Source organism: Ursus maritimus (assembly GCF_017311325.1).
Source record: "Ursus maritimus isolate PB19 chromosome X unlocalized genomic scaffold, ASM1731132v1 scaffold_X1, whole genome shotgun sequence".
Lineage (NCBI taxonomy): Eukaryota > Metazoa > Chordata > Mammalia > Carnivora > Ursidae > Ursus > Ursus maritimus.
The window spans coordinates 112,929,518-112,940,510 of NW_024423319.1; the positions used below are offsets into that span (position 1 = coordinate 112,929,518).

At 43.2% G+C, this 10,993-nt stretch overlaps 1 long non-coding RNA gene across 1 annotated transcript; it reads right to left on the reverse strand.

Moving 5' to 3' along the window:
• Nucleotides 1-502: 502 nt before the first annotated feature.
• On the reverse strand, nucleotides 503-10,447 carry LOC121103493. The gene is made up of 5 exons (XR_005835761.1): nucleotides 10,316-10,447; nucleotides 9,332-9,390; nucleotides 8,330-8,458; nucleotides 7,620-7,737; nucleotides 503-797 (listed from the first exon to the last, which is right to left on the reverse strand). It is a non-coding gene; the product is annotated as an uncharacterized LOC121103493 (long non-coding RNA).
• Between the last annotated feature and the right edge of the window lie 546 nt (nucleotides 10,448-10,993).

Sequence of the window (10,993 nt, forward strand, 5' to 3'; positions counted from 1 at the left end):
TGTGATGTAATGAGCACTGTGTATTATATAAGACTGATAAATCACTGACATCTCCCTCTGAAAGCAATAATAAATACATGTTAATTGAATTTAAATAAACATAAATAAATTTAAATTAAAAAATAAAGCTCATGAGAATACTAGAAAATCGGAATGAATGAAATGATTTTCTTAGAAACTATAGGGAATCCAAATGGATTCAGAAAGAAGTATTAAATCTGAAATAACTAAACAATGGAAGAAATGGAGTTTTCAGAGAACTTGCCCCAAATATGCATGGTCCAAATTATTCACCTGTAACTTTTTTATTTTTATGCTTTTTGAATATTTCTATACACAGAAAATGTTGGAAATATTTTTGTATGATCTTCAAGGTGATATTATAATGACAAAAAAAGAGAATCTTCAAGATTTAGCACCTGAAAATGAGCCCACATGCTATTCTTCTTATGAAAATAGGTCTAAACATCTGAGGGGAAAAAAAGTAGCAAAGTAAGTCTGATAGCATGTAATAATCAAACTGAGTTTATCTAAGGATTGGATCAATGTAAAGAAATGTATGAGTATAATGCACCAAATGGTAAAAATTCAATGATCACACTAACATATACTGAAAATGCAATTGATAAAACTCAACATCAATTACTGATAAAAAGAATTTCTGTAAACTAGAGATCCATTATATTTAAAATGACTCACAAGATCCTGCAGAAGAGCAGCATTCCCATCAGGGTGAGGAGGACGACAAGGGTCCATGTTATTCCCACCATTATATCAGCCTGTTCTGATAAGCGCCACTACAGTGAGACAAACAAGAACAATATCGCCATCAGCTAGGTATTACTGTTGAAAAGTATAAGAAAGGATTTAAAGTATGTGTACATAATAGGAAATATGGGATTGCTTCCCAGGAAAATGCAAGGGTATAATCACATATCAAATTGAAAGGGAGACTGGTAACTGACAAAGAATGTGCAACACAAAGATTTGAGAAAAATGAACACTTTGGCACAAAAAGGGCAAAGGATCAAATAAGCAATTTACAAAAAAGAAATATAAATGGCTGTTTCATATGTAAAACGTTCAGCTGTACATGAAACAAAGAATTGCTAATCAAAGCAGTATTTATATACTGCTGTTCTATTTGTTCTGCCATAAGAGTTTCAAGGACCTAATATCTGGTGCAGGATACTGGAAAATGAACATGCCTATGTTACCGAAAATATGTACATTGATATAATACTTTTGAAAGGAAATCAACATGTATCAATACCTTACACTTTTGCATAACTTTGAACCCCAGAATTTAAATTTTAAGAATTTATACCAAAGGTATTATTACAAATGAGCAGAAAATTGTTAACTTCCAGAATATTTATCACAGTATTTTCTACTATAGTAAAAAAAGAAAGTAAATTAGATTTAAAAGCATGTGATATACCCACAAAATAAACACAATATTAGACAATCATTAAAATTATATCATAGAGGAATATTTAACGATATGGAAATACATTCAAAATATACCGTGAACTTCAAGGGAGTAGGTGACAAAGTTTCATAATAGTATAATCCCAGTTTTTTATTGAGATATAATCAACATATAACTGTGTGTATATTTAAGGTATAAAATGTGATTTGATACCTTGATATACTGCAATATGATTACCACCATAGCATTAGCTAAAACCTCTATCACGATAGATAATTATCATTTCTTTTTTGTGGTGAAAACAAGATCTAGTCTCTTAGCAACTTTGAAGCTTACAATATACTATTGTTGACTATAATCACTACGCTGTGCATTTGATCTGCAGAACTTAGTTATGTTCCACTTGCAAGTTTGTACCCTCAAACATCTCCCCATTCCCTCAATTCTCCTATCCCCCAACCCCTGGGAGCTACGGTTCTATTTGCAGTTATTTTGTAAGAAGAAATCTATCTGTATTTACACACACACACACACACACACACACACACACACACACAAAGACCCAAGGCTAAGAAAAACATGTTCCAAATATTTAGAAAACATCAACAATGGTCATTGATGCCGGTGGAATTACAGGTGATTTCTACCTCTCTCTTTTGCCTTCTCTGTTACTTTCTATAAATAACTTGCATTGTTCTTTTCTGTACTTTTAAAAAATGATACAACAAACATCAGGAAATCATAATTCAAAAGGGAAGATATTTTCTTCTTTTCAAATGAATGGCTTACATTACAATTCAGCATTTTACGGTCTTCAATTCTGGTCACATAAGTGACTGAGTGAAAGAAAGATATTTGATACTTCTAGGAAGTTTAAGGCTAAAGCTGAATCAGATTTGTCTCTAACATGGCTTTGTTCCCTGATGCAAATAATTAGCTTTGTTATAATCTCCATCTACTGGCTTTTCCTTCCCACGATGACTTTATCTAGTCTAACACTTCCCACGGTAACTCCATCTAGTCTGACTTCATTTTCAGGAGTAAGTTATGTGAGCTCTCCCTTCTAGGAAATTTCCATTTCACCTAATAGTGAAATCGCTAGAATGACAGGCCTAACTTTTGGCCGCCTCTCCCTCTAATCCAACTTTTCCTGACTCTGTGCCCTTGCAACCAAGGTGAGGGAGAGGAGAGAAGCTTCCTCAGGTGGAGTCACCAAACAGAAGTGGGTCATCTATGTCAAAATATCACCCTATCCAGGAGGGGGAAATGACAGGGCTCTCAGAGTGTTGCACAAGTATAGTTGTTGGTCTTTTTCTCATGGTTGCTGTGAAAATCCAGATGTTCTATTTAACATCAGGGTCACCCAATCTCATTTTCCCATTCATGGTTTTCAGGCAACGAGGTGGAATCTGGGACTGAATTCAGGAAGAGGTGGCGTGGTAGAGAGGAAAGCCCTGACATCAACCTGCCTGGGGGGCTTCTGTTGACATCGATAGAATGCCCACTAGGGGAGACTCTCTTCCGCTCATTATGGTAATCCTCAGAGCATCTCTGAGGCTTTGGTGCAATTTCGGTTTTGACCAATGACGACCAGTGAAGACCCACTTCAGGTCAGTGTGGTGGAGAAGGGTTCCAGTGACACCCACTCCACTCCTCCCATTGGCGCCGATGCCTTAAACACCAGGCCCTCAGTTCCCTCATGTGTAAGATGAGTATAACAACGGCGACTGTGAGGTGCTGCTTTGAGGACGAGAGAGAGAACCCAGCAAACCTAGTGCATGGCAGGAAGCTCTTACTGACTCTTCTCTAGAGGCACTGCCCAATGGAGTTGCTAGTCACATGTTTCTACTGAAACTAAAGTAATAGGAGATTTCATTTCTCAGCAGCACCAGCCCCATGTCAGGTGGTCGACAGGCACCTCTGTCTGTGGCCACCGTGTTGGACGATGCGGATGTAGAACATTTCCATTGTCACAGAATGTCCCACTGGACAGCACTGCTCTGTATCATTAACTTTGAATTTACACAACTGCCAGAACTTAGGGCTGACCAAAATGATTCCCTTTGAGGGGGAAGCTCTCCCCGGATGTTTATCTGTGGAGGTGAGAGTCAGGTGAGGCCAGTCTGGGAAGGGCGTCCTTTGTTCACCAGAGATAGAGAGGGGTGATGTTTGTTTTCCAAATTAAGATAGCTTATCTAGGAGCTGGCTATTTTAGCCGGGAAAAGATGGAAAGTTGAGGCTAAGGAAACCGTCCAGAGAGGGCTCAGTTCTTTCACAGAAGGCGTGGGGGAGGATTCTGACCTGGAGTCCGCAGAGGAAACCTTCCCTGGACGTAGAGTTCAGAAAGGACAACTAACCTGTTTTTCAAACAGATTTTCGTAAATAACTGACATGAGATGGGCTGCTTCTATTTAAGTATTAACCCAAATAATGGGGTTTAATCATTAAACCTTCTAGGTGGTGGCTTGCTTGTTTCTTGGGTATTCTAATCCGGGTCACAGAATGGCTAAGGCAGCTTTAAGTGGAGGGCGGAGTTTGTTTTCTTTTTTCCTTTTTTTTTCCCCTTCTGTTTGCCTTGTATTTTCCACTCTGAAAGAATGTTGTGCCTGCTCTTTTTCCTGGTGACTACTATTCAAGTTGAACTCTGTGGAACAGGTATGTCACCTTGAAACTTGAAATTAAGTTATAGTTTCAGTCGTCTGATTGGCAAGCCTTGGACTTAAAGAACTTGGTAACTTTCTAAATTTGCAGAAGTGTCACGGCTTGGAAGTTGAGCCCCTGTTTTATGAGTTTGGAAAACAACCATTAAATCACCTGTGATGATTGACGTTACAGTTTCCAGAGTGTTTGAGGCTGAATATTTGTAGTTCTGTTTTCTGGTCATTGAAGTGGCACGAACTATTAGCACGTAGCACTGTTTGGCCCAATTTCTCATCACATGCTGCTCTTTTCAGGGGCTCAGTAGCCACCTCTGTCTAGTCTCTGCATGGTAGACAGCACAGATCTAGAACGTTTCCATTATTGCAGAAAGTTCCATTAGATGGCACTGCTCTTTATCATTAAAACAGATTTCATAAAAGTACGAGACATTAGGGCTGACCAGAAACATTCCCTAGGCAAGAAAATGCTTTTAAAGTAAGCATACTATCACACCAGCTTAAAGAGCTGAAGCGTAGAAGGATTTCCCATCTACAAACTTAAAAAGCAAGACCATTGTTGATCAGGAATCAACATAAACACTATTTACACAAGAAAGAGTTGTTAACAAGGCTGATATGGTGATAGGCCTGCTCAAGCAGATGAAAAAGATACTCAGCGCAGCACATGGAAATGGAAGGTGCTAGCCAGCTGCCCTTGGAGCATGAATTTATGCTGTATTTCAGATGTTGGGGATAATGTGACCTGAAAGCCTGTCTTTTCATTGCTTCCTCTTAAATTCAAGAGCAAGATGGTGATGTGTGGAAGTTGAGTTTTTGTCACAGCACGAAGTCTCAAGCTATTCAGATCAGAACAGGATTGACACAGTTCTAGATTACATATCTTGCCAATGGAACCACTTATCTTGGGCAAATGTTAAAAGGACTGAAAGCCTGTGCAGTGGATGAAACATACAGCCACTACAACATTCAAAACATTTCAAAGAGATAGGCTCCGTGCATAAAATGAATCAAAGCGTACAATATGAGAGAGGATAAGAAAATACTCTAATCTGGAATTTCGCTCCTGGGTAAATACCCAAGAAAAAGAAAACATATGGGAAATACACAGACGAGAATATTCACAGCAGCTTAGCTGCCTCCTGTGCATACACTTGACACATAGTAGGTGCTCAATAAATGTGAAATCGGCTTGAATCTTTACATTTCATGTGTGGCTTCACAGATTAAGAGACACATACTAGTTGTATATATTCATCAGTTTGGATTTCTAGCCTATACTGTGGATTAAATACTTTAAGCAAAGCCATTTCATTAATGATTTCCATTTCTTTTTTCTTTTTTCTTAATTTTTTTTTAAGATTTTCTTTATTTGACAGAGAGAGACACAGCAAGAGAGGGAACACTAGCAGGGGGAGTGGGAAAGGGAGAAGCAGGCTCCCAGGAGAGCAGGGAGCCTGATCCAGGGCTCGATTCCAGGACCTGGGATCATGACCTGAGCTGAAGGCAGACGCTTAACGACTGAGCCACCCAGGCGCCCCTAAGATGAAATGTTCTGAATATATCTGTCAAGTCCATGTGGTCCAATGTGTCATTCAAGGCCATTGCTTCCTTGTTGATTTTCTGCTTAGATGGTCTGTCCATTGAGGTAAGCGGGCTGTTAAATCCCCTACAATTATTGTATTATTATCATTGAGTTCCTTTATGTTTGTTATAACTGTTTTATAGATTTGGGTGTTCCCATGTTGGGTGCATAAATATCTACAATTATTGGATCTTCTTGTTGGATAGTCCCCTTTATTATGATATAGTGCCCTTCTTCATCTCTTGTTACAGTCTTTGGCTTAAAATCCAGTTTCTCAGATACAAGTACTGCTACTCCAGCTTTCTTTTGATGTCCATTTGCATGTTAAATGTTTGTCCATTCCTGCACTTTTAATCTATAGGTGTCTTTAGGTCTACAATGAGTCTTTGGACGCAACGTATAGGTGGGTCTTGTTTTTTTAATCCATTCTGACACCCTATGTCTTTTGATTGGAGCATTCAGTGAGGTCTTTGGAATAATTAATTCAAGTTTAGGGTAACTATGAGGAGGGCCTGATACTAAAGAAAGTGCAGTATTATTAGAAAATAAAATTTTAGGGGCGCCTGGGTGGCACAGCGGTTAAGCGCCTGCCTTCGGCTCAGGGCGTGATCCCGGCGTTGTGGGATCGAGCCCCACATCAGGCTCCTCCGCTGTGAGCCTGCTTCTTCCTCTCCCACTCCCCCTGCTTGTGTTCCCTCTCTCGCTGCCTGTCTCTCTGTCAAATAAATAAAATCTTTAAAAAAAAAAAAAAGAAAAGAAAATTTTAAAATCAACATTCTGATGGTGGAGCAAAATAGCCATTACCGGCATAGGAGACATTCCCTCTGGTTTTCAGTCAATGAGAATGTCTCAGTGGTGGCTTCAGATTTTATCTGTAGATGGGTGGGGAGGGGAGGGACTTCTGCTGAAGTTACATTTTGACAGGGAGCTCCCTTCTTAACTTCACACAAGTACATAGAGTGCCATGAGAGGTACTGATGGAAATACCTATAGGCTAAAGCACCCCCCCAAATCATCCCATGGGGACACTACCATCTACATACTCACGCCTTTACTTGTGTAAAGTGGCATGAAAAAGCGGCAATAAACTCTACATTGCAAGTAACAGAGAGGACAGCACTTGCTAGGCCTATGGTGCACAAAATTTCCCAAAGCCCAAATGGGCAACATGATGGACTATTGTGAATGTCCTCAGCAAATGCTCTTCATGATGTCTGTGGACCAATGGAGACACCCAGTGGTAAACATGTGTTAAGAAGTAGAGGAATACACTACCTTGACACCTATAGGGTGGGGTGGGGACTTCATGTTGAGCAATCAGGGGGAGGCCTCTCTAAAGAGACAACATTTAAGCTGAAGCTGGATTTAAAAGCAGCAGCCTTCAAGGGGAAAAATGTTCCAGGAAGACTTGGCTTTTTGGCAGGACGCCCTTGGGAGAGGAAAGGGATGATCTTTTGCCAGAAAGTATGAGTGCCAGCAATACTGAAGTCAGGGGGCTGAGTGAGGAGGGCTGCCTCATGAATCAGAATGTGTTTAAGATGCAATTCAATTGCTGAGCCCCATTCTCCATGAGCTGCCATAAGGAAGGCTACCTCCTTACGTGACCGGTTCCCCTGTGAGAAAGGGCAGCTCAAAATGCAAGCTGGGGTGGAAAACAACTTTGCAGAGAGGCTGCCTCTCTCCAGTGGGTGGGTGGATGGAAGACGTCAGTGGCTTGGCGGCTGGCTGAGGTTTTAACTCTTCTGCCTTAGAAAGGTCTCCTGGTGCCAGTGAGGGAGAAAATAAATGCTGGAGGGTAGCGGCTATGGGATGAATTGTGTCTCCTCAAAATGCGTATGTTCAGGTCCTAAGCCCTAGTAGCTCAGAGTGTGACTGAGGTTATGAATGTACGGTGAGGTCATAGAGGTGGGCTTTCATCCTGCTACAGCAACCCCAGCAGACTAACCCGGTGGCAAATAGCCATTTCCAGATGGTTTCAGGGATCCAGATCTGGAACATCACTGTTTATCTCCTTCTTTTTCCTCGTGGCTTATTTTATGAAGATTGCAGAAAACTCGAAGACACTGAAACGTACAGAATTGAAAATGTAGAAAGTAACTCCCTAAAGATACTCAAATCATAATGAGAATAATGAATACTCTCGTTTTCATGCCACCTTTTACCCAGTCTGTACTACGCTATCTCCTACATCAAGCTTGACCGCCTCCAGTGAGACAGAACTCAGAATCTTCCGAGCACGCTTTTGCATCGTTGGCAACCTGTGGTTGGCATATCCTTGATCCAGTAAAACCTGGACTGACTATGCAAGAGGCTGTTTTTTGTAGAGAGAGGTCCTGGCTGTGTCCACACAGGACTGATGGGACAGTTGGACTGGTCCAGTCACCCTCCCCCAGGAGGCAGTGGGAGAGAAAGCAAGAGGGTCAGAGGGCAGGGGTGTGGGCCTGCAGGGAGGGCTGTGGCCCCTCCACTCCCTTGCCCACAGGACGGACTGGCGGGAACGGCTTCCAGCGCATATGCACATGCAGCCAGGTGGGGTGCTGACAACAGGGCCCATTCTGATGAGTTGCTGCCCACGCCACACTAGCGATTATGTACTTTGAGTGATACCTTTGCTTGTGTCCCCGTCTACTTCAAGTCAGGCCGAGAACTACTCACAGAGCGTGGCGTTGTCTGTAGAGGAGAGACTGGCATATTATTTCCTGGTCAGACGCTCCCCAACGTGCACGACGGTGAACCAGTCACTGAGGGTGTACCGAGGAACAGAAACTGGGGCCTGCCTTGTAGCTGGAGAAGTCCAAAGGTGGAAGGCCGAGTCAAGCTCCAGTAATTGGGTGAGAGAGGACAGCTTTGCTGAAGGCAACTGGACGGAGGCCCTGATAGTCCTCCACGGAAACATGGCAAAACCCATTCCTCCCTCCATTCTAGTGAGTTTACTGCAGGTGGTCTCCTCCGAAGTCTTTGGGAGGCATCAGGCGGTAGCTGGTGCACGAACAAGGAGACTTCTTTTTCAAGAGAAACCAATAGAATTCTTTCTAAAACACAGTGCAAATTTGGGGGAACCAGGCTCCTGAACTAAAAGGGGAGACAGACAGAGGGAAGGGAAAAGAGGGAGATGGACAGGAAGGGAGAGGGAAAGAGGCGGTGGGGAGAGAGACCGAGGTAGGGAGGAGAGGGGGAGAGAGAGAGAAGATGCGGACCTCCAGGGAACAGCCCCTTCGGGACTCTGAATCATGAACAGTTAATCCTGGGGCCTGGACAAAGGTATCCACTCTGAAGGATATGGGTAATTGTTCTTTACAGCCGGCCAAGCCATGCTTCTGTCAAACTCTTCTCTGCTCCCTGCCTGTGGGACGGGAGGTCGAGTCAACAGGGCTGCTCTGGGTGTTTCCACAAGGACTCAGAAAGGGCAGAGGAAGGGACAGGACTGGGTTCCTGAGTTCCCGAGTGCTAGGGCAGGGCAGCAAACCCAAAGCGGTCAGCACGCACCCGCAGAATCACTTCTGCCCCCTGCGAGGTGTCCCAGGGCCGGGCTCTCAACACAAGCATCTTAAGTGGCAAGTGCTCTTCCAGGGCCACTTGCAAAGTGCCTTGTTAGCGTCTCCACTCTGAGATTAAACATAACATGCTTTTCAAGTGACTTAGGGAAAACAGTATTACCTTATGCTTGAACGATGGCAAAGTATCCACCAATTTCTGTAGCTCCTCGTGATGTGCAGCTAAAGAACAATAAATGAGAAAATATTTTTAAAAATGAGATCTTACTCTAGTGTTGTTATAGAACATGAATTCATATCAGACAATTGGTGTTTACCTAAAAACAATCTACAGTACTGAAACTACACTTAAACTGACAATTTCACTGAATGAAAGCAGATACAAAACAAACGGGTAGGCGGTTTGCAGACAGGATCAAGCCCACAGTGTGTAAGGAAAGCTGCCCCTACTCCATCAGCCTCGCACCCAGCCTCCCTGCTGCTTGGCCTCCAGGGGCACTGGTGGCTGAAGCTCTCCCAGCCAGCCAGAGCTTGGTAAGGCCCCGCTCTCAGCGCATGCCCACATCCTCAAGGGCTCATTCCTGGAGCCTCAGTGTAATAACCACATATCCTAGCTCTGTGTTTGATGCTTTGACATCTGGGGCTTCCTGACACTAGGGGGGCTGCCCCTCCCAGGGTGAGCTAACTCCAAGAGAGAACAAACAACTAGGAGAGTGCCCCTCATAAGGAAACCAACCAATCCACAGCCCAAGCACCTCCTTTATCGGGCTCTGACCTGCTGGGTCACTGTCCCTGTGCCCTACCCGCCCCAGGACCAGGTAGCAGACAACTAGGAACAGCTTCTGTACCACAGAGCCTACTGAGATTATTCAAAGTTGCCAATGCTCAGTCCGCTTATAGTACCTCATGCATTCTTTCCTCCAGAAACCACAAGAGGCTCTCCTCCACGATTTCTCCTCCTTTCCTCTGCCTCCTGGCCATCCCTTGTGCTTCCCCATGTGGTCCTGCCTTCCGGTTTTAGGGACTCTACGATAAAATTCTTCTATCATGAAGTCCTTTCCTTGTCTGTGTGTCTCAGCATACCTGACGACAAATCTGGGGTGCCCTGAAAACACTCTTGCCTCCAGAGCTTACAGGAGGCCTGTACCTGCCCAGCCTCTAGGAGCTCAGAAGCCCTGCACAGAGTGTGCTCTGCAGATTTTCGATCCAGTTCTCCAGCTGTCAGCTGTGCGACCTGGCAGGAAAGCAGTGAACTTCACTGAGCTTCACATCATCTGAAAGATGGAGAGGATAGTATCGTTGTCAAAGACCTTCGGGGAAGATAAATGAAGCACTTAGCAAATATATAGTCACGTAGCATTCATAAATATTAGTTCCTTTCCAACTCACTTCCCATAGCTGTTTGCCTTTATCTTTTTATGCCATTTAGAATACATTTACTGATCTCACATTTTCTTCCTTTTTTTTTTTTAAGATTTTATTTATTTGACAGAGAGAGAGACAGCCAGCGAGAGAGGGAACACAAGCAGGGGGAGTGGGAGAGGAAGAAGCAGGCTCCCAGCGGAGGAGCCTGATGCAGGACTCAATCCCATAACGCCGGGATCACGCCCTGAGCCGAAGGCAGACGCTTAACGACTTAGCCACCCAGGGGCCCCTGATCTCACATTTTCACCATTATTTGCCCTTACCCTTTTGTAACAGTGCCAACAAACAGAAATGTAATGCAAACCACAAAGGTAATTTTCAAGTTTCTAGGAGCCACATTTAAAAAGTTTTTAAAAAGGTGAAATTACTTTTGATAACCTATTTTATTTTGCCAAATACA